This window comes from Globicephala melas, chromosome 3 (genome assembly GCF_963455315.2).
Source record: "Globicephala melas chromosome 3, mGloMel1.2, whole genome shotgun sequence".
Lineage (NCBI taxonomy): Eukaryota > Metazoa > Chordata > Mammalia > Artiodactyla > Delphinidae > Globicephala > Globicephala melas.
In genome coordinates, this window is record NC_083316.1 from 46,484,254 (window position 1) to 46,505,868 (window position 21,615).

At 39.1% G+C, this 21,615-nt stretch overlaps 1 protein-coding gene across 6 annotated transcripts in view; it reads right to left on the bottom strand.

The window, feature by feature from the left end:
* Positions 1–21,615, bottom strand: part of PDE4D (phosphodiesterase 4D) — a 1,450,167-nt gene that overhangs the window by 770,710 nt on the left and 657,842 nt on the right. The window lies entirely within an intron of this gene.

A 21,615-nucleotide genomic window follows, 5' to 3' on the forward strand; every position in this document is an offset into this window, starting at 1 on the left:
TCTTGCTCAGAACCATTATACAGTTTTGGCAAAGATTGCTAAGCGGGTCAGCTTTGTATTGGTTCAGGTCTCCCCTGCACTAACGCACCACAACTGTTGACGTCTCTGTTAATATCATCGAGGCCCCAACTCCTCCCATATGGCTGTCAAGGCCTATGTCTGTATGTACAGACTTTAGATGATAATAACTACCTACCGCTCTTAACTTTAATGTTTTCCTCCCCAATTAATTTCCTTTTGCTGTCCAACTTGCACATGCATATGTGTACACACACACACACACACACACACACACACAAACATAAATAAAGGTGCCTGTCATTGGTTACTTTTTGCCCAAAGAATGAAACTCTGCTTTAACAGTAATTCAATAAGGTAGATTTATTTGCTGTTAACAGACAAATAGGAAAAGAATTCCTAAGCCAGTAAGAAATTATTTTTGAGACTTTCAGCTTTCTTTTTTTTCCGTACAATGGTAAGAACATTAGACAAGAATCTAGCTGGGGGAAAATGCTGTACTTACAAAAGCAATGTAGAAAAACAACAGGCCTGTGCAAGAAAACTCTTCAATAAAATCAAATTGTATCTCTTTCAAGGTTGCCAATGCTTGGCATATCACTGTCTGGGCCAGGTGATTTGTCCTTCCCAGTCTTAACTCCTAGATATTTTCCTCTAGTTATGACTGCAACCATCATCTTGGCCTCAGAGGGGCACTGTCAGCCCCTTCATGTATCACAGCTGAAATATTTAAAAATTACCTCTAAAAATCTGAAATAGAACAAAATGGAAAAATAACTCAAGATAACATAAAACTAGATACTCTGGCCCCAAATTTATGTAAGAGGTTCACACCCCCAGGAATAGGTTATTTAGTTATCGGACTCAGAAAAAAATTAATGCCAGACTGGGAGAAGTGGTTAGTGACAATTTTCTCCTCCTCTAGGTATGTCCTATTTCCTTCTTCTTCCTTCTTGATGCTAGGGAGGGGCAAATTTTGGACCCCGGGGCCAAATCCAGCCTACAGTCTGTCTTTGTAAATAAGTTGCATTGGAACACAGCCAGCCGCATTTGTTTACTCATTGTCCATGGCTGTTTTCATCCTGCCCTAGAGTGGAGTAGTTGCTACAGAGACAGTTATGTTCCTTGAAGCCTAAAATATTTACCATCAGCTCTTTACAGAGTAAGTTTACTGACTTCTTCCCTAGATTTACAGCATTTTTCAACCAGGGATAGAGAAGTGATAGTGGTATCAAAGTGTCTGGTCAACCACTGGGGTGCCAGTTTCTGAAAACCCATGCTTAGAATATGATGAAATTACCATCTGCCAGCCAGTTCCAGTGAGTCACAGGCAGACAAAGGCTGCCAATCAAAGAACCCTTAGACACATATCCAGAGACTATATTGTATCAGACCTGGACCTTTGGGGCTTTCATCTCTGCTTCCGGTTGAAAGTTGCACCCGTGAAAGAAAAACCCAGATCTCTTCCCATCCATGGGAGTTTGCCTACAATCATGGTGGTTCAGGCTCTCCACTGCGGACAGGCTGCACTTTACAAAGCTGGAAAGCCTGCATTTGTTCAGAGATGTAATTCCCAATCGGATCACAGCAAAGCTGGATATGTGGTCAGGAGGATAAAAAGATGTTCAGATAAATGGGGAAAATGAAGGGCTTTGAGGCAGAGGGAAAACAACAATAACCAAAAGTGTTGAAGAGATATGCAATAGTAAGAAGGACAGGGAGATGACTAAGCAACACGTAGGCTTGCGGTCTACATAGTTTTGCGCAGATTCTGAGTAATAACACAAATGAGGGAATTTAGCCCAATAACACTGTACACATCAAGAAAAGAGACATCCAGGGAGAGTGTGCTGGAGTGTGCCAAAAAGGACAGAAATAATAGGTGAAAGTTGCCTTCCGGGGAGCTGAGAAAAGCTGAGCAGGTGCCTCAGGCTGTGGGGACGAGGAGCCCTGACAGGGGACCCCAATCAGGAAAATCCTAATCTTTCCAGAGGAGGGAAAGATCCATCTCTCCAACTATATCACCGGCGATTTTGGTGTTGGTCCCTGAAAATATTTTAGAACCGACTAATTAGCAGATGGTTTTTGAACACTAGAGGGTGAGCCAGCATGATTCACAAGGATTCATGAGTATGCAGTGTGCTATGCAGCACCGTGGTTAAGAGCATAGGCTCTGGGGCTAGACTGCTGGGATCTCAGTTGGTTCTGCCACTTCCAGGCTGTGTGACCCTGGGCAAGTTACTTAACTTCTCTCTTCCTTCATTCTTTGGGTTGTCAAATGGGTATAATAAAAGCACCCTGGAAATGGGGTTGTTGTAAGGATTAAATGACTGAAAATACATAAAGGACCAAGAACAGAGCAGGGCTCAGATTGGTGATATGTCATCACCAGCTAGTATTATTGATACAAATCAAACAAGTGGCCAGGAGAATGCTACAGACCCGGATGAAATCGAATTCCGACAGAACATTTCACAAAGTCTCACAGGCTGTAAACTAAGGACCAGCTGAAAAGGTTGTGAACTGAAAGGTTGGTGAGTTTCAGGACCAACTGAAAAGGTAGTCTGAATGGTAGCTCTGAAAAACAGATCCATATCTGATTGCATAACTATAATTTCACTTCAGCTCGATGAAGCCTCTCTAATTTCAAGTCTTATGATTGTCCTTAGCCTTGTCTTGTTCAATATTTTTTAGCCATAAGACCTGCAATTATTTTATTGTGAAAATTGTAAAATATTGTGAAATATTCCAAGCATACAAAAACAACTTCCAACATTTAGAACTGACAAAATATAGAAATGTCATGCCTAAGGCACTAGTGATTTCTCTCTTACTGAGCATATTCAGATAAAGCCTGAGAGATGTCATAGTGAAGGGATTGCAGAGTGTCACATGAGGTACATGTTAAGAAAACTAAAACTTCTTATTCATTCTTTCAACTCATTCAAATATTTATTATTTAATATACATGTGGAACTTAAATTCAGACAGGACCCTGGGATTCTTGCTTACCAGAAGTTCCTACGGATCAGGAGAACTTTGTTCTATTTTAAGGCTGGCTACAAACTATGCACAAGCTCAATACACTCACTAGTTTTTTTCTCACCTGTAAAATCGCAATAAAATACCATCACTTCATAACATGACTTAGGACTACGCATCCAATCAACAAATATTTATTACTTTGTGCTAGGCTCTTGGGAGAAAACAAATGAGACTAGATCCCTGTCCTTATGGAACTTCTAACTTTTATGATCAGGAAGATAAAATCATTAATATTAACACTAATATTAATCTTTAGATATAAATATAAGCTATGAAAAGTATATCCAATAGCATAAACATGGGCCATGAGTCTTTTGCAGGCTTCCAGTGGACATTCAGTGTGAATTTTCCCTGTGACCTAAGCCATACGCCAACATCATAAGCAGCACTAACAGTAGTATGTGCGTAGACGCCCTGCTCCACACTCAAGAGGTAAGGAAGAACCCTAGGATTTCCATAAAACCTAGAAGGAGTTCCTTCCTAAGGAATACCCAGATTTTCTGCCAAACACGCTCCTACATGGAGGCCTGTGTCAAGAGGTGCTGTGGGTGGGAGAAGGCAACCTCCATGTCATTAGAACCTGAGCATGCACAATTTTAAAATGAATTTCCACACAGATGTTCCTAGATCCACAGCGTGCCAAGCAAGGAGCACATGGAAGCTTAATCCCTGGAGGGGAAGCCAGCATTAATTGGCAGAGGAAATTTCCTCTTAAAGGGGGGTAAATGTTCAAGGATGAGTCATCCCTCTACCGTGAACCTGTTCTCTCCTCTCAGGTCATAAGGGTGGTGCCCTAGTCTGATAGGATTGGTGTCCTTATAAGAAGTGGAAGAGACAGTTCTTTCTCTCTCTCCCTGTGCACTCACGGAGGAAGGCCACATGAGCACATAGCGAGAAGGTGGGTGTCTGTGAGCCAGGAAGAGGTTCCTCACCAGAAGCTGACCACGCTGGCACCCTGCCCTTAGCCTTCCAGCCTCCAGAACTGTGAGAGAATAAAAGTCTGTCATTTGTTATCAATCAGTGGTGTTTTATTATGGCAGCCCGAGCAGACTAAGACAGTTCAGGTAGTGATGAGTGCTCAGAATTAAAACCAAGCAGAGGAAAGGGACAGAGAGAGATGATGAAGAGGCAGTCAGGGAGGTCCTCTGAGGAGGGGACTTTGAGCAAAGAGCTGAATGAAGCTAAGATTCATTCAAAGGCAGCCCCACGCCTCAGGTTTAAGAATGGTTAACCATCAGGATATGACAGGACCCGTCTTTAGAAGCAAATGAGACTGCCACATCAGAACGTTCTGGGGAAATATACTGTTCTCTTGCAGGGAGGAGAGCCCAGTTCCCTGGACCGTGAAATGTGGATAATAATAATCTTTACCTCATTGGGTTATTGGGAGGTTTCAATGAGTTAAGAATCTAAGGGACACGGCCCAAAGCCTGACACATATTCAGTGCTCAATAAACACTAGCTATTATATAACTACCATTACTACTACTATCCCTACTATTATAACAACAACAACTACTACTATTATTATTATTATTGGAAAGCCATAGACTGAATATTAGAAAAGAAATTTCAGAATTGGTACCTTTCAATGAAATCTTCTCTGAGCACCCTAGCCCTGACCATCTCTAGGAAATTACTTATGCTTGTCTGTCCCTCCCACCCCCCAGCTCCACAAGAGGAAAAAAAAACAGTGATGAAGCCCATGTGTTATAAACTGGAAAGTCCTTTGCACGATTTTAAAACCATTCATGACAAAGTCTTTCTTCTGATGGAACGAATTATTTCTGCTTACAGACACCAGAACACACCTGGGAACCTGTTAGCTGTCTCATTCCTTATAGGTCAGGGTGCAGGTGAAACATCCTTTCTAGAACCGAAAACTGTTAGCAAGATGAAGACGCTTCTTCCAGTGCCCCTGAGGAAGAGTGAGAAAAACAGATGGAAAAAAGGAAAAGAGAAAACAAGAAAGAGATAAGCAGAAGTGAAGGAGAACTGAAAAGACAGAGGTGAATATGGTGAGACTAACTCTGTTGTTAACACAAGCAATCAAAGGGAACTGGACAGAGGGATTAGGTGGGCAGGCGTCATCCACTTGGAGCCAGACTTGTCTCATATTGGTAGATATTTAAAGAAATTACTTCTGTGCAAAGGTAGAGTGCATTAAAGTGAGTAAATAATATTGAAAAATGTTTTCACCTAGGTTTTTCTTCGATGGGGACATTTTTTGTAATTACATAAAGTGAAGTGAAATTGTTTTGAAACTGTCAGACCGTAAGTTTCCTAAGGACAGCGGCTGTGCATGTGGTTTCCTCTTGAGCACTTTTTCCTTCTCAATGTCTGGTAAAACTGGGTGCACGTGTGGTCAGTAGGTATCTCTCTGACAGTGTTCAGGCAGGTATTTCCTCGTTCTCTTCCAAAGGACTCCAAATCCGCTAGTTTCCACAGGCTTCTGCTTTGTTTCTCTCATTCTTCTAGACAATTACTGTATTTTTAATATGTTGTCATTGGAATTTTATATACTGCAATGCTGCTTGTCAAACAGGCCTGTTACTCATACATACTGACTTTATTCTTACATTATCAGAGTTGTTCTCCTTGATTTTTGTATAGTCATCCCTTGGTATCTGTAGGGAATTGGTTCCAGGGTCCCCGAGGATACCAAAATCTGTGGATGCTCCAATTCCTTATAGAAAATGTCACAGTGCTTGTTTATAACCTACAACAAATCCTCCTGTATATTTTAACTCATCTCTAGATTACTGATGATACCTAATGCAATGCAAATGCTATGTATATAGGTGTAAATACAATGTAAATGCTATATAAATAGTTGCCTGTGTGCAGCAAATTCAAGTTTTGCTTTTTGGAAATTTCTGGATTTTTTTTTCGAATATTTTCAATCCAACGTTGGTTGAATCTGTGAATATGGAACCCTAGGATATGGAGGACCAACTATGCTATCCTGTGGAAACCAGGTAGTCTACACATCGTTTTATTTTGCTTTTTTGGGGAAAATCTGGCACCAGGTATGACTAAACAAAATCTTTCTTACTAATATGATTACACTGTGAGTCAAGTGAAAACCTGAGAGGGGAAAAGATTTTTTCAAGTGAGGTGCTTTAGCAAGAATATCTGGACAGTAGTTTGCTTTCCCCTCAATAGCTATGAAATTAGGGTGGGAATGGAGGTGGTTAAAAAAAAGAACCAGGAATTAGACAGTTTTAAGGCAAATGCTTTCAAATTAAAATTGCAATAGAATGTGTTGATTTCTGTTTGAGGCAATTTCCCTAGAGGCAACAGTGGTGTTTTGAAATGCCTATTGGATTTATAATCAAAGAGATGTGTTTATTTTCTGCTACTGCCACATGCTGGTGATTTTACCTTCAATAATTATTTGACCTTGAACAGTCCCTTGACATGTCAGAATGGCAATGTCCCTGTATGGAGAATGACAACAAGAATGTCTGCATCCCATAAGGGGTGGTAAGGATGCTATGGACAGCTGCTTTGTGAAAAATCATCCAATATTTAAATATCTTTTCCAGTGTTTCTATTTCATGCTCTTGCCTTTTCCCACTTTCTGAAATCTCCAATACAGTGGTACTGTTCCTTAGGTTATGTATCCTTGGCCCTCTGCCTACTTCTGTCATTTATTATCTACCTGTTCATTTGTTCAAGTGGTTATTAATGGCCGCTCTGCTAGGTACATGGATACATACTCTCCACCGTGTATCCCCAAATGATGACAAGTCATCTCAGACAAGGATAACGTTTTCTGAACTTCAGACACCTCTTCTCACATTTTCTTTTCATTTCTGTCCGACTGACATTTAGAGAAAGGAAACTGTCTGGGTGCAGTGTTGAAGGAATCAGACGGAGCTTGGTACAGGCAATCTCGGTTTCTAAGTAGGAAGTTACATTAAATCCTCCCACCCCACTTTCAGATGGGTCTCTTGTGTTTCCTGAAGAGTAATCATGTGACCGACTAGCAATCAAGGGTGTCAGTGAAAAATTCTTTCCTTCCTTTGACAAGAACAGGCAGAAAAAGTCTTAATGGGACACTGGAGTTCTTTTGTAAAAGAAAGAAAGAAAGAAAGAAAAATCATTCTTATGGGTTTCTTCCTCCTGGCCCAGCAGTACTCACCTCCAATATATATCTAGATCTTATTTAAGGTATTAAATTAACATTGAAATATTAAGTTAAAGTTTGTGTTTAATGTCTCAATGAGAGATAACTACTGTTATAATTTGGTTAGGGTTTATGGTAATATATAAAATGTGTCAAGAACATCTAAGCCACCATTCACCAGTATTAAATATAATTTTTTAGCAAATGTAAATTAGTCTTTGGCTAAAATACAAAATTAAACAGGAAAATGACATGATTAACTCTCATATCCTACTAAATCAGATAGTGATACTTAAAAGGACAATAGTATTTCAAACCAACCATAGCTTCCTTATTTAATTGTTAAAATTTTCTCACTTTTAAACTGACATCTATTTACACACTTGTATATAATAAGTATTATATATTTCATTTATCAAATTTATGGATTATGTCATTAAATTCCTTTATGTTATTACTTAATTTTCGGGGATCTGTACAATTTTGAAGAAGTAAACTGAAATATGCCAATACGATTATGTATTTTTTTTTAAGATGTTGGGGGTAGGAGTTCATTAATTAATTAATTAATTTTTGCTGTGTTGGGTCTTTGTTTCTGTGCGAGGGATTTCTCTAGTTGTGGCAAGCGGGGGCCACTCTTCATTGCGGTGCGCAGGCCTCTCACCATCGCGGCCTCTCTTGCTGCGTAGCACAGGCTCCAGACATGCAGGCTCAGTAGTTGTGGCGTACGGGCCTAGTTGCTCCGCGGCATGTGGGATCCTCCCAGACCAGGGCTCGAACCCGTGTCCCCTGCATTAGCAGGCAGATTCTCAACCACTGCGCCACCAGGGAAGCCCTGATTATGTATTTTAAATAAAGTTTTCTTACATTTCTGATAAATTTTTAAAAATAGTTTTAATTGCTATATTGTTTAGTACATATACATTTCAGGTAACTTTTTTTTTTTTTTTTTTTTTTGCAGTACGCGGGTCTCTCACTGTTGTGGTCTCTCCCGTTGCGGAGCACAGGCTCCAGACACGCAGGCTCAGCGGCCATGGCTCACGGGCCTAGCCGCGGATCTTCCCAGACCGGGGCACGAACCTGTGTCCCCTGCATCGGCAGGCGGACTCTCAACCACTGTGCCACCAGGGAAGCCCCCATTTCAGGTAATTTTAAGTTCATCAGTTGTATCCATGGATGTGCAGGTAAATATTTAACAATTGGAGGCGGGGTGAAGGAGGCCTTGATGTGTGTCATTTGACAATTTCCATGGTGTAAATAATCGCAGCAAGGCCAATTTCCATGTGATGTTATAAAACATGGACTTGGGAATAAATGTTAACAGTCGGCTCTCATGAGTTGGTACCAGCCAACTCCTCAACGCCAAGGATTTTATATTCCTTATCATGTAAGTTCTCTCTTTATCCTGTTGCTGTTTAAACTTTACATTCCACCTTATCTAATATTAATATTGTTACTCCTGCATTGTTTTGGTTCACATTTGCTTTATATGTCTTTGACTCTTTATTTTCAATCTACATAAATACATTTTAACTATGTTTCCCATAAATTATTTATAACGATTGATGTGTGTATGTGTTTTGTAGTGAGAGGTTTACACACTTGATTGTTAATCCAATCTGATACTGAGTGGGAAAAATTGGTCCATTCATATACAGCGTAATATCTCTTACTTTATTTTTATTATTTATATGTTGTTAGAAAGGGCATATATTACTAAACTTTATATTAAAAAATTAGAGATAGGGAAACACTTTTGTGAAGGTTCAAGTAAATGCAGACAACTCTCTCTATTGAAACATTTTTATGATCTTGATGAGCAGAACTATTGCATTTTATTTTCTAATTTTCTTCTGTATATTCATTATACAAGAAGATAGAGAGAGAGATAGATAGAGAGATAGATAGGCTCACTTTGCATTGAGGGTAATAATCTTGTATTAGAATTTGGTAGATTTCATTTCATTTGTATTTTATACCACCTCTCCTCCCCCCACCCTTTTTAAACTAATGTGGTATCTTAGATGTTTTTTAAAAAACTGAGAGTAGAATAGAGGAGGAAAGAGTAGAATAGAGGGGAAAAGAGTAGACTGCGAATAAAACGCTTAGTTTTACCATATTTAATAACTGAGCCAATGTTATATTTAAAATGTTGCTGTTAAACAGATTGATCTGTTGCCACCCCTATTCAAAGACACTTCCCTCAAATAAGATATTTTACAAGGACCACTAAAGCTATAGCTGATCTGGCTGTGAGCAGAATCCAATTTGTGCACACATGTGCTTTCAGCTTCTGCTACAGGGCTGAGACTATGCAGGCCCTGGATGAATGTTTGCCATTTGGCCACTTGGCAGTTTTAAGTATCACAGTCAAGGACTAACAATGGTCTCAGACTACGGTCTTCTTCTGGTGGCATCATGATCCCAAAGTGGCTGTTCAGCAGCGGGGATGGAAAATGCTTTCCCCACCTGGCGACTGACTATGAAAATCCTGCCTCATCTAATTACCATTTTTCCTAATGGCCTTGGCACCTAAAAGAGGTGTGTCTGGGGTTTGCAGAATGGGCAACCATCCTTACAAATCAGTGTTTTTAACAAAGCATGCTTGCTTTTCTTTAGCACCAAAGTTGCTGTGTCCTCCACTCTTTTCAAGACTAGCTAAAGCTTCATCAGAGTTGTACTGCTCTATGTGGCATCACTTATGGACTCAGACCCCAGGGGGTCTTGGAGCTTTCAAAAAGAGTTTCATCTCTTAGCAAAGACTAATGAAATCAAACTCATGTCTCTCACGCCCCTAGTTTAAAGCCTTCCTGTATAATTCTCTCATTCGGAGACTCCAGCTGATAAAGCAGTTTCACCCACTTTAATGATTTTCTGCTTATAATGCTTCCTTTTTTTCCATTCTTTGAAAAACATTAACAATGATGCTTTTAGAGTATCTCCGATGCTTGCAAAAAGCAAGAATGGAGGGAAGGACAGAAGCTTGTCCAGCAAAGCTTTAGCCTAGAGAGGAGCTGGCTGGTTTGAAGGTTCCTCATTTTCCCCAGAGGCCCCTTTTGAAAGCCTTAAGCAGACTCTTGAACTCCTGTCCACTATTCAACACTAGAACTTTCTGAACACACTTTTCTGACTGTACGTCATAATCTTGTTATTTATTTTTACTCCAGGAAAGATTAACATTAGCAACTTTTGGGTAGAAGTTTATGGAATCAAACTGGACTTGGATGAAAGGATGTTTCAGTAAGAAGCTGATAATACAGAAAAATATCTGTATCTAGTCCTTTAGTCACGAGTTGCTGAAACGTAAATTAAGGTGATGGCTTAAAGAAGCATAAGCTGCCTCCTAAATTTACATCTTTTACCTTGATTTCTCCACCAAACTCCAAACTTACATCGACAACTCCTAACTTAACTTTGTAATAGGAATCTCAGTCTTAACACGGGCAAAACAAAATACCTATCCCACAATCTGTTCTTTTCGTCATTTCCTTATCTCAGTAAGCGGCACCACCATCTACAGCTCACATCAGAAAGAGGAGCAACTGCTCGTCCATCTCCATCCTTTCCCTTCCATATCCAAACCATCAGCAAGATTCTGAAAGTTGGAAGGCGAAAGTGTTTGGAGTATCAGTTCACTTCTATGTCACCCCCTGCTATTCCCAATCCAAGCCACCAGTTATCTTTTGCCAGCACTACTGAAATGGCCTCTGGTGTCTGTGCTTCCCATCTTGTCTGTCTGCATTTGATTCTCTGTAAAGCAGATACAGAGGTCTTTCTAAAAATGTAAATCAGTTCCTGCCATTCTGCTAGGAACCCTTCTGTGCTTTTTCCACTGCACTTTGAATAAATCCCATCTCATTTCCAGGTCTGCAAGTCCTTAAGAAACTGGCTTCTGCCTATTTTTCTGACCTCATCTTATACCGCGCTCCCTCTGGCTCAATACCGTTTAACCCCACTGGACTTCCGTTTTCGTTGAGGATGACAAGCCATTTCTTGGGATCTTTGCCATTTCTCTATCTAGAATGCTGCTCTTCCCATAGAAATTCACCTGGCTGGCTCCAGCATATTATCCATATGTCAGCAAAAATTGTTTTTCAGAAACAATTTAACATGGTCTCTGCCACTCTCCGTCACACTGCCCGGTTTTATTTTCTTTATAGCACTTAGCGCTATGAGAAATCGTCTTGTTCATTTATTTGTGAACGAGTTTACATTTTGACTCCTTTCTCTCAAGGGCATCACTGTCCAACAGGAAGGCAAGCCACCTATGTGACTGTAAGTTTCTTAGGAACCACAATATAGAAACAAATAGAATTCATTTTGATGGTATACTTTAACTCAATACAACTAAGATATTATTTCAATAGTAATCAATATTAAACATATTAATGAGATATTTTACTTTCTTTCCTTTTATACAAAAATCTTTGAAATTTAGTGTGAACATTACTCATCTGGCCCATCTCCACTGGGACAAACCACATGTCAAGTGCTTAATAGTCACATGTGGTTGATGGTGGCTGTATGGCTGTATGAATAGGGACCTTGCCTGTCTTGTTCACTGCTTCCTTCCTTGTGTTTATAGAAAGAACTGTGCCCGACACATAGTAGGTACTCAAGAAATATTTTGTGAGTGAGAGAATAGTTCAAAGACTTCTGAGATCTCTGTGGAATTCCTGAGTAAAGTTTGAATGCCTATTTTTATAAAAAAATTGTATTGGAGTATAGGTGATTTACAATGTTGTGTTAATTTCCGGTGTACAGCAAAGTGATTCAGTTATACATATACATATCTTCATTCTTTTTCAGATTCTTTTCCCATATCGGTTATTACAGAATATTGAGTAGCATTCCCTGTGCTACACAGTAGGTCCTGTTGGGTATCTATTTTATATACAGTAGTGTGTGTATGTTAATCCCAAGCTCCTAATTTATTCCCCCTCTACATTTCCCCTTTGATAACTATAAGTTTGTTTTCGAAACCTGTAAGTCTGTTTCTGTTTTGTAAATAAGTTCATTTATATTGGATATTTTTCTGTCTCTGTCTGACTTACTTCACTTATTGTTTATAACCTCTAGGTCTATCCATGTTGCTGCAAATGGCATTATTTCTTTCTTTTTTATGGCTGAGTAATATTCCGTTGTATATACGTACCACAGTTGAATACCTATCTTTACATACAATTTCAAGGGCTTAAAATGATTGAAGTAAACCAATTAGTTATCTTGAGTGAGAAAAACTATTGATTTCATAATATAAGTATGGATTTTGGGGAAAGAGCCCTGGTCTTTTTGTGTTCCCCATGATCTCCATGATATTGTTCAGCTCCCCCTCGGCACCTACTAAATCCTTAAATGAAATACCTTCTCTCTGTTCATCTCACTAGAAAATTCTACTCATTCCTCACATCCTAACTCAAATTCTCACTGCTATGGGAAGTGGGTCTCCTCCAGGCATCCTTGGACACAACTTACACTTTGGATGGTCCTCTATCATAGCATTAAACCTACTCTTAAGATAGAGGTGACCTATTTCTTCATCTCAGTTTCTGTGAGGAGACTCTTGATCCCACTCCTGGGTTGGTAACAGTATTAGAGTAACACTTTAGACCTCTCCACAGGAAGACAATTAATTTACCTGACTGACAAGATGGAAAAAATCTGACATATACTGGTCATGTGTGTCAATGGTTGCAATTGATGTGTCTCAACTGTCCTGAACTCAGAGGGAAAGGGGTGTAACTGGCTCCTCAGAGACCTCCCAGTGATGCATTGGTCAGAAAATGGTAAATATACAAAGGCATCAGATGAGGATCAAAGTATCATCTTTATTGTTGGTAAACGTGGTTTGGACATTATGAGTAAAGGATTAAGATCAGGTCTGGGTTGATCCAGGACTGCCTGGAAGAATCATCTCAGAGTCTGCCTTCTCATGGTGCTCTGTGTCAGAAACAACAGAGTGAAGATAGACGTGGAAGACGGTGCCCCCTTGTCACCTGGACAGGGGAGCTATGGGTGGCATGGAGGCCTGGGCTTCTGGAACTAAAAGAGTTCTTCAAGGTTAGATGGAAACAGAGGACACAGCTTCTCTGTGTTAAAGTGACCCCATGCACCTAGCTCTCGTCCATGGCAGCCATCCACACTCCATGAGAGCAAAAGAAGCTGTGTACTGGCTAGGTGCTGGGCCACCTGATGAAATGAAGCTGCTTTACCTGATGTATCTCTTGTCTTGCATCCTTCTATTATGCTAAGCAAATACAGCATTAGGTTGAAGTCTATTTTGTCTTGTGAGTTTGACAACGTGAATCTATACCAACCCCTGTATCAGGGCAGAATCAGGCTTTCTAATACTCCCTCTCAAGTCTCAGTCCTGAGACACAGCAGCTGAAGGAAGATGCTTGCAGAGGACATGGACTCATTTCTTATATAATAAATTGATGCTTCCCTGTCACCCATCTGAGAGCCAGGAGAGTGAGGACAAAGAAAACAAGGCCACCTGTGCAGAGGGCTTGGTCCATTAGGAGGGGTGGTGATGAGCGTGTGAAATGAGAACAAAGCAAACAAGATCACTCTCATGACCCACGGCTTCTAATGCACAAGCACAACTTAAACCAAGAGGAATCCTTGAACCAATGAACTTTTCCTTCACCGGTCTGATAAATCAATCTTTTCCCCATAGATAGGAGTGACTCAGGAGTGGAGGCAATTTCGATTACAAATTTAAAAGAAAGAGAACTAAAAACATGGGCCTACTAAGATTTTGTAAGCATGTCTCTTTCTCCAGGAGATGCCTCACTCCATAAAGTCTAGGCATTTGTTCATCTACATGTCCCTAGCGATTAGCGGAGGACTGAGACTTAAGGAATAAAAATTTCGATGAATAATTAAAAATGAATGACTAATCAATCTTTGACCCTCAATTTTTACAGTATACAATTTTTTTTTAAGTTTTAGACTTTACCAAAGTTTACAGTAGGGAGCAATGCAAAAATTATGTATAGAATATGAGATTTATATTGATTCTTCCCTCTGAAGACCTCCAAGGTGTATACATGAAAAACGTTCATGCAAAATCAATCTCATTCATGTTCTTACTGATTTCTGAAGTCAGAAACATAGTCAAGTTTGGAAAATTGAGAACTTTTTGGAAAAGTATCAAGTACCAAAGAGCCTATTTCACTTCTTACAATTTCACACAAGAGCCAAGTTTTGGGGATCATAAAGACCAGTTTCTTAAGGTTTGTACAGCACTTTCCATGGAAGTCAATTCCAAGCAAGGGAGTAAAAGCTGGGAAAATAGAAAATAGAACATACTGCTTTTTTTTTCTTTCTGACAGTAAAGGGAAAACACCCATATAAGGAAGACCTATTATCAAATTAGTGCCAAATAGAAATAGACAATGGAGAAATTATTTGAATAATCTGAATGATTATTATGACATTTAAGAGCTTTTCCTGACATGACACTTAGAATAATTACGATTTAACAGAAATAGCTTCTGGAAATGGATATCAAAGGATTAATGGGGATGAGTCTGAACGATCAGACAAAAAACATCTAGAAAGTTGTTCAATCTGAATTTTGGGGCATATAGTTAGCTCCCCTTCCAGGTTTAAGGTAAATTACCTGATTTGAACTTTGAGCTTATGGTCAAATGAAAGGTTCTGAGAGCCTCTGTGGTTGAAATGATTTTTAGAAGGCTAAAAAAAATGGTTCGGTTTCTGCTGAGAAAGGCTTAAGGCACACTTGGTAAAAAGATAAGGCCAGGTCAGCAATAGTAGTTAAGACCAGTTGCATATTCACCTGACTTAAAACTAGACACTTGTCCTGTAAAAAGGACAAGTATGAATCAACAAATAAAGGTAGTTTATGAGCCAAAATTTCCTGACGCATTCAACCACTCAGGTTTTCTTAAAATTGATTTCACAAGAATGAGTTCAGGATCTCTGAAGAAATATTCTATTGCAGCAGCCTGAAAGGGTTAAGCATCGTAGCATCATTAAAGCATGTCTTTATCTGATCACGTAATACTAAAATTCAACTTCAGTCATCTTTATTAGTTTTACTTTCAAGTTCAACGATGCAGAATATTGCTGATACATTAAGCCATCAGTGTTTGTTTATACATTACACAATTTTGTATGACCCTCACTCAATTTTACTGCCCAGCTAGAGGATGTTAAATCAGAAACAGAAAATGTTCATCAGGAAAAGATGATTTAGAAAGAGAAGATCAGGGACAGAAAGGGGAGGCAGGACAGGGCTCGGTCTCATTCTAACAGTGTCCCCCATAGGGACACTGCAGAAAAGACTGGGGCAACTGGATGTCCAAATAACTCAACCTGAATTTGGTCTTCACAAAAGGCCTCCATTGTTTTTTTTGAAACAGTGGGGCTGAAAGATAATATCATAAAAGCTCACATTAAAATGTACATATGAAAAATACATTAAAATAAAAATTAAGCTCTTGGAATTATCTCTGTATTTCCACTTCTATTAGGACAGTTAATTGAGGTCTTAATGTATCTGTTAACATATTACTTTCCATAATGTTTATAGAGATTAGGGGAAACTATGTGCTTAATGGAAAATATGAATGCTTGCTTGAAAGTAGAGGAAAAAACAAATGGAAAGAAATTTTAAAAATGGAGCAAAGGAAATAATTTGAGGCCTAATAAAAAAAAGAGCGGATTTTTAAAGATCTAAAATAATTGCAAAATCAAAAAGAAAAGAGAGATAGATAGGGAAAAAAGGAAGAATCTAGAAATAGGGCAAAATAAAACTTGAAAAATAATGGCATTAAAATGTGAAACTATAAATCTAAAATTAAAACTTGCAGATACATGTTATAGAAAATACTTCATTCTTCCATTTTTGTAAAGAGCTAAGGATCCAGGAAATAATCAGTTGTTAAAGATAACCTGGAAGAAACAGGGATGTAAAAGAAAAAAAAAATTTTTTTTTTTACATCTTTATTGGAGTATAATTGCTTTACAATGGTGCGTTAGTTTCTGCTTTATAACAAAGTGAATCAGTTATACATATACATATGTTCCCATATCTCTTCCCTCTTGCGTCTCCCTCCCTCCCACCCTCCCTATCCCACCCCTCCAGGCGGTCACAAAGCACCGAGCTGATCTCCCTGTGCTATGCGGCTGCTTCCCACTAGCTATCTACCTTACGTTTGGTAGTGTATATATGTCCATGCCTCTCTCTCGCTTTGTCACAGCTTACCCTTCCCTCTCCCCATATCCTCAAGTCCATTCTCTAGTAGGTCTGTGTCTTTATTCCTGTCTTACCCCTAGGTTCTTCATGACATTTTTTTTCTTAAATTCCATATATATGTGTTAGCATATGGTATTTGTCTTTCTCTTTCTGACTTACTTCACTCTGTATGACAGACTCTAGGTCTATCCACCTCATTACAAATAGCTCAATTTCGTTTCTTTTTATGGCTGAGTAATATTCCATTTTATATATGTGCCACATCTTCTTTATCCATTCATCCGATGATGGACACAGGTTGTTTCCATCTCCGGGCTATTGTAAATAGAGCTGCAATGAACATTTTGGTACATGACTCTTTTTGAATTATGGTTTTCTCAAGGTATATGCCCAGTAGTGGGATTGCTGGGTCATATGGTATTTCTATTTGTAGTTTTTTAAGGAACCTCCATACTGTTCTCCATAGTGGCTGTACAAATTCACATTCCCACCAGCAGTGCAGGAGTGTTCCCTTTTCTCCACACCCTCTCCAGCATTTATTGTTTCTAGATTTTTTTTTTTTATTGTTTCTAGATTTTTTGATGATGGCCATTCTGACCGGTGTGAGATGATATCTCATTGTAGTTTTGATTTGCATTTCTCTAATGATAAATGATGTTGAGCATTCTTTCATGTGTACAGGGAGAAAAAATTTTAAAATACTTTTTATGTGTTTCACTGACCTAGAGAAGGTGGACTTTTATTTTAATGAAGTATCCACATGCCTTAAAAAAGTTTGCGGATCCTCTTTAAGATTTGTCTTCAGAGTCTGCTATGTTATTTTTCTTATATGCTTAGTTCTTTCTTTTGCTGCTGATTCAAAACTTCTACCCTGGTCATCAAGCTGGAGGGGCTTTCAGTTGGCAGGTATTGCCAAACCTCAGCAAGAATCCTTTTAAGAGCCAAATAATGTTGGCTTAACCCTATCCTGTATCTTAGTTTATAACACTAACAAAGATTCCAAGGAACAGAACTATATGAAGGTAGGATCCCATGAACCAAGTAGACACAGCACAGAGTATCACATGTGGGGCAAAGAGCAAGTTATGTGTAGAAAAGGGTTGGCAAAGAGGCTCCATTTCAAGTGCCAGCTCTGAGTCATCTGTGGCAGCTGTCTGGAACACTTCCTTCAGAAAGATTGCTAGGCTATCTCGGATCAGAGGCCAAAAATATTGGCACAAATAAATTTATAATGTGAGAGTAGTAGAAGTCATATGTATTTGACACACATTCGTTACCCCAGATATAAAGATATATTTGGCACTTGTGATGCAAAGACTATTAGAGAGACTTTCTTAGGTTGTTCATGGAGTGAGCCTAAAGTGACAGTAGCTAGGGATTAAGCATTAGTCACACGTAAATACACACACACATACACCACATGTTATACACACACACATACATCAAGCAATTGTAACAGGGGTTGAAGGATACAGTCACAGAAACATATTATTTAGAAGAACAGCACACATTAGAATATATAATTTTTGGTTTGTTAAAAAAAAATCAGGTTCTTTATTGAATAGTCAGCTGTTGGTAGATTAGATTTTTCTATATTAGAAGAATAACATAGGAAAAGATTCATTTATATCTATGCCCAATTATGTAAATTACTTCCCATGGACACAATTTTGCGGGTTACTTCCTCACTCTTGTCACAATGAATTATCTTTGAAGCCAGCTGTCCGGGTAGGGGGTGGGGGGAGCTCCTGTTACATCATCCACGGTAGCTGTTTTCCCCACATTCCAGGAGCACAATCTTCCAGTTTGTCAAGGATGCCACAAAGAAAGAAAAGTAACTCTATTTGCAAGTGATCTTGAGTTTCTGGTTATCCACAAAAACTAGTGGTCTTATTTTGATGTACATTTCATTAAAAAAAAATTCAAAATGATTGGTTATAGACACAAACATTTTGTCAATGCTTATGTTAAGACATATCAAAGCCCTTCACATATTTGCTATAATAATCTTTTTTAAGGTATGGATACTTCATTAAAATAAAAATCCACCTTCTCTAGGTCACTGAAACATATAAAAAGTGCTTAAAAATTTTTTTTTTACATCTCTTGTTTCTTCCAGGTTATCTTTAATAATCTAATTATGTAATTATCCCTTAACTGCTCAATTTTTGACTATTCTATTTAAGTAGTTTTAAAATTTCTTATTTGTATTTTCCTTATTAAAAGGTAAGAGGGCAAAAGAGGCCACTAGTAAGCCTGGGTCATATGCAGGTCACATATGGACACATGTGCAATGAGAATTCATCTTCTCTCTTTGAAACACCCTGGAAAGGTAGGTTTTGTTTTTAATTTAGAAAACTCCTCTAGTGTTTGTTTCTTTTGAAAATCCTAAGGTAAGAGGACATATATCTGAAATGCTAAGTTTCACACTGTTAACAAGTGCTCATTCTTATTTAGTTCCCTGACCAGTGCTCTGTTTATAAGTACAGCCAACTTCAGCTGAAACATCAGTACAAGACCTAGTATGAGGCTCGTTCATATTGGCAAGAAGTACATAAAAGGGAACTGACAGATCTTTTCTATATTTGAATTCAAATGACAGGCTGAAGGATAACATCTTTTCACTGAAAAGGACCAGAGGAGAGGGAGGCTCCCCTGCTGGTGTTCCAGCTCATCCTTCGTTAGCCTCCTGCCCCTCACTTAAAGCAGTATCCATAAAGGATGTGCCAAGACTCATACCTTTTGGGTTTTCTGCAACTTCTGTGTTATTTGTAAGCCTAAAACAAAGAAACATAAAACTCAGAAAATAAAAGGTTGAAAAGTGAACAAAGATTTTTTTTTTTTTTTTTGGTACGCGGGCCTCTCACTGTTGTGGCCTCTCCCGTTGTGGAGCACAGGCTCCAGACACGCAGGCTCAGCGGCCATGGCTCACGGGCCCAGCCACTCCACGGCATGTGGGATCTTCCCGGACCGGGGCGCGAACCCGTGTCCCCTGCATCGGCAGGTGGACCCTCAACCACTGTGCCACCAGGGAAGCCCTGAACAAAAATTTTTAAAATGAGTAATTTCTAAAAAGTCCAGGAACCAAGCATGAAAAATAGCGTGGAAAATTAATCTATTTATTTCAAAGTGATCTTTCCATCACCATCCAATAAAGTAAAGTCTACAGTTTAAAGTACACACACACACACACTCATCTAGTATTGAGACAGACTAGGACTTGGGACCTGGAATTCTTTGCTGCAGTGCTTGCACCTGGACAAATGTCTCCTCAAGCAACAAAATACAAAGAAACTATAAGGAACTAAAAATAACTGCTCGCATGCACAGCTGGGGCAAATTATGGACAACAAGATACAAAAAGACCAAAAACCCAACCGCCACTTCTGAAGAGCTAGGAGCAAAAGCAGGGTACTGCACATGCCCCCTGCATACACCACCACCAAAGGGGTGGGCAGACCACCAAAGCCAACCCTCTGGCCCGACCCCTGGACACACCCCTACCCTCACCGCATATAAGGAAGAAGCTCGTCACCCCATCGGGGAGCGAGCAAGCAAGGGAACCCGTTACTTGTTCTCGTTCCCTCCTGCTATAGCAGGGGCCCCAGTAAAGCCTTGCCTGAATTTCTGGTCTGGCCTCTAATCAATTTTGATTAATTGAGGAGGCCAAGAACACTGGTTGGTAACAGTATGAGACATTTTGGGGGAAGATTAGGGAGTAAAGATTACTTTAAATTAGATATCATTGTGGTCATCATCATTATCACCATCATCATCATCTTCAGAAAGCATTTACCAAACATCTTCTGTACATTTTATTAGTAGCCTTCTGCTGCCCTTTGAGCATTAACAAGTTAGAATATTCCACACTGACAAAGAAATAAAGAGCATATAGAAAATTGAAAAACATTAAACATATGACCAAGAAGGTAAAGAGCATATTTGCCTTTTATGTATAAATAATTACAAAATAGAGTCATCAGAATTGCTTATTCCGATGGGTTCAGATCGCAGCTAAACAGCTTTTTTTCTAACTAGAAATGTTTAAAACCTCTTAGTAATCCTTCAAAATAAAAGCATTTTCGAATGTCATTTTAATGGTTAAGAAACCATCCCTCAACACCATTTGCTAGGGCCCACGGCAAGAAGCTGTAAAAGTGCTAAAAGGACTTTTCTTTTGGGACAGCAGTGGTTTGACTAGAAGTCTCAGCATATTAAATATAGAAGGTTTTATAACTTGTTTAAAGAAGGAGAAAGAATGAGCTTCTGAAATGGATTAAGAAAAGGTCAGAAACAAAAATAATCTATTTTTCTTAAGAGATTGGTTTAGAAGTGGCATTTTATTTAGAAATTATTGTTTCCTGCCAAGAAAACACTAGAACAGAAAAACCACTTTTTAGCTTTGGGGAAAAAACCCTCACAGTATCAATAGACTTTAAAAGGTAGTATGTACAGATAGAATGGTCAAGTTGAGGCCAGACTGGTTGTTCCAGTGATCGTAAAACTAGGAAAATGAGATGAACAATACCACTGCCTTCCAGGCTTGGTAGCCAAGGGCAAGATTATCTGAAAGAGTTGGTTATTTTTAATAATGATAACACAGCATATGTTATTTGTGTTGGTTGTACGTGTTAAATGTTTCAAAGCACCAAGGGTTTTACATGCATTATCTCAGGAATCAAGGCATTGATCTGAGGAGTGGTAGAATGCTAAGTATTACAATCCCCTTTTTAAGTCACAGAAAACTGAGGCTTCAAGAGGTTATACAGCCCCACCTTGGTCACACCCTGGAGTCAGAGCCTGAATTTGAACTCAGCTTTGACTCTAAAGCTCTTGGATCTATTTTACATATTGGCTTCTCAAGGCTCTGCATTCTGTGAGCTATATACTGTCGTAAAAGGAAAGTGAAATCTTAAGAAGCAGAGCAAGAAGAAAGCGCAGGTTGCCTAGTAGTGAGTCTCAAGGGAACAGTCATCCTAGTAGAGTTGACACAGTGCAGCAAATGCGAAGTAGATCAGATGAATAGGGGGACACTGATTATGAAGGCTTCTGACTCTGCAACTAAGTGCAGGAAAGGATACAAGTGAGACAAAACCAGAGATTGATGAAAAACAGAAACATGGATACAGCAAAATGGCAACAGCAGCAGCCATTCACAGATAAAGATGTACCTGGCTTTCAACTTAAGTAAACA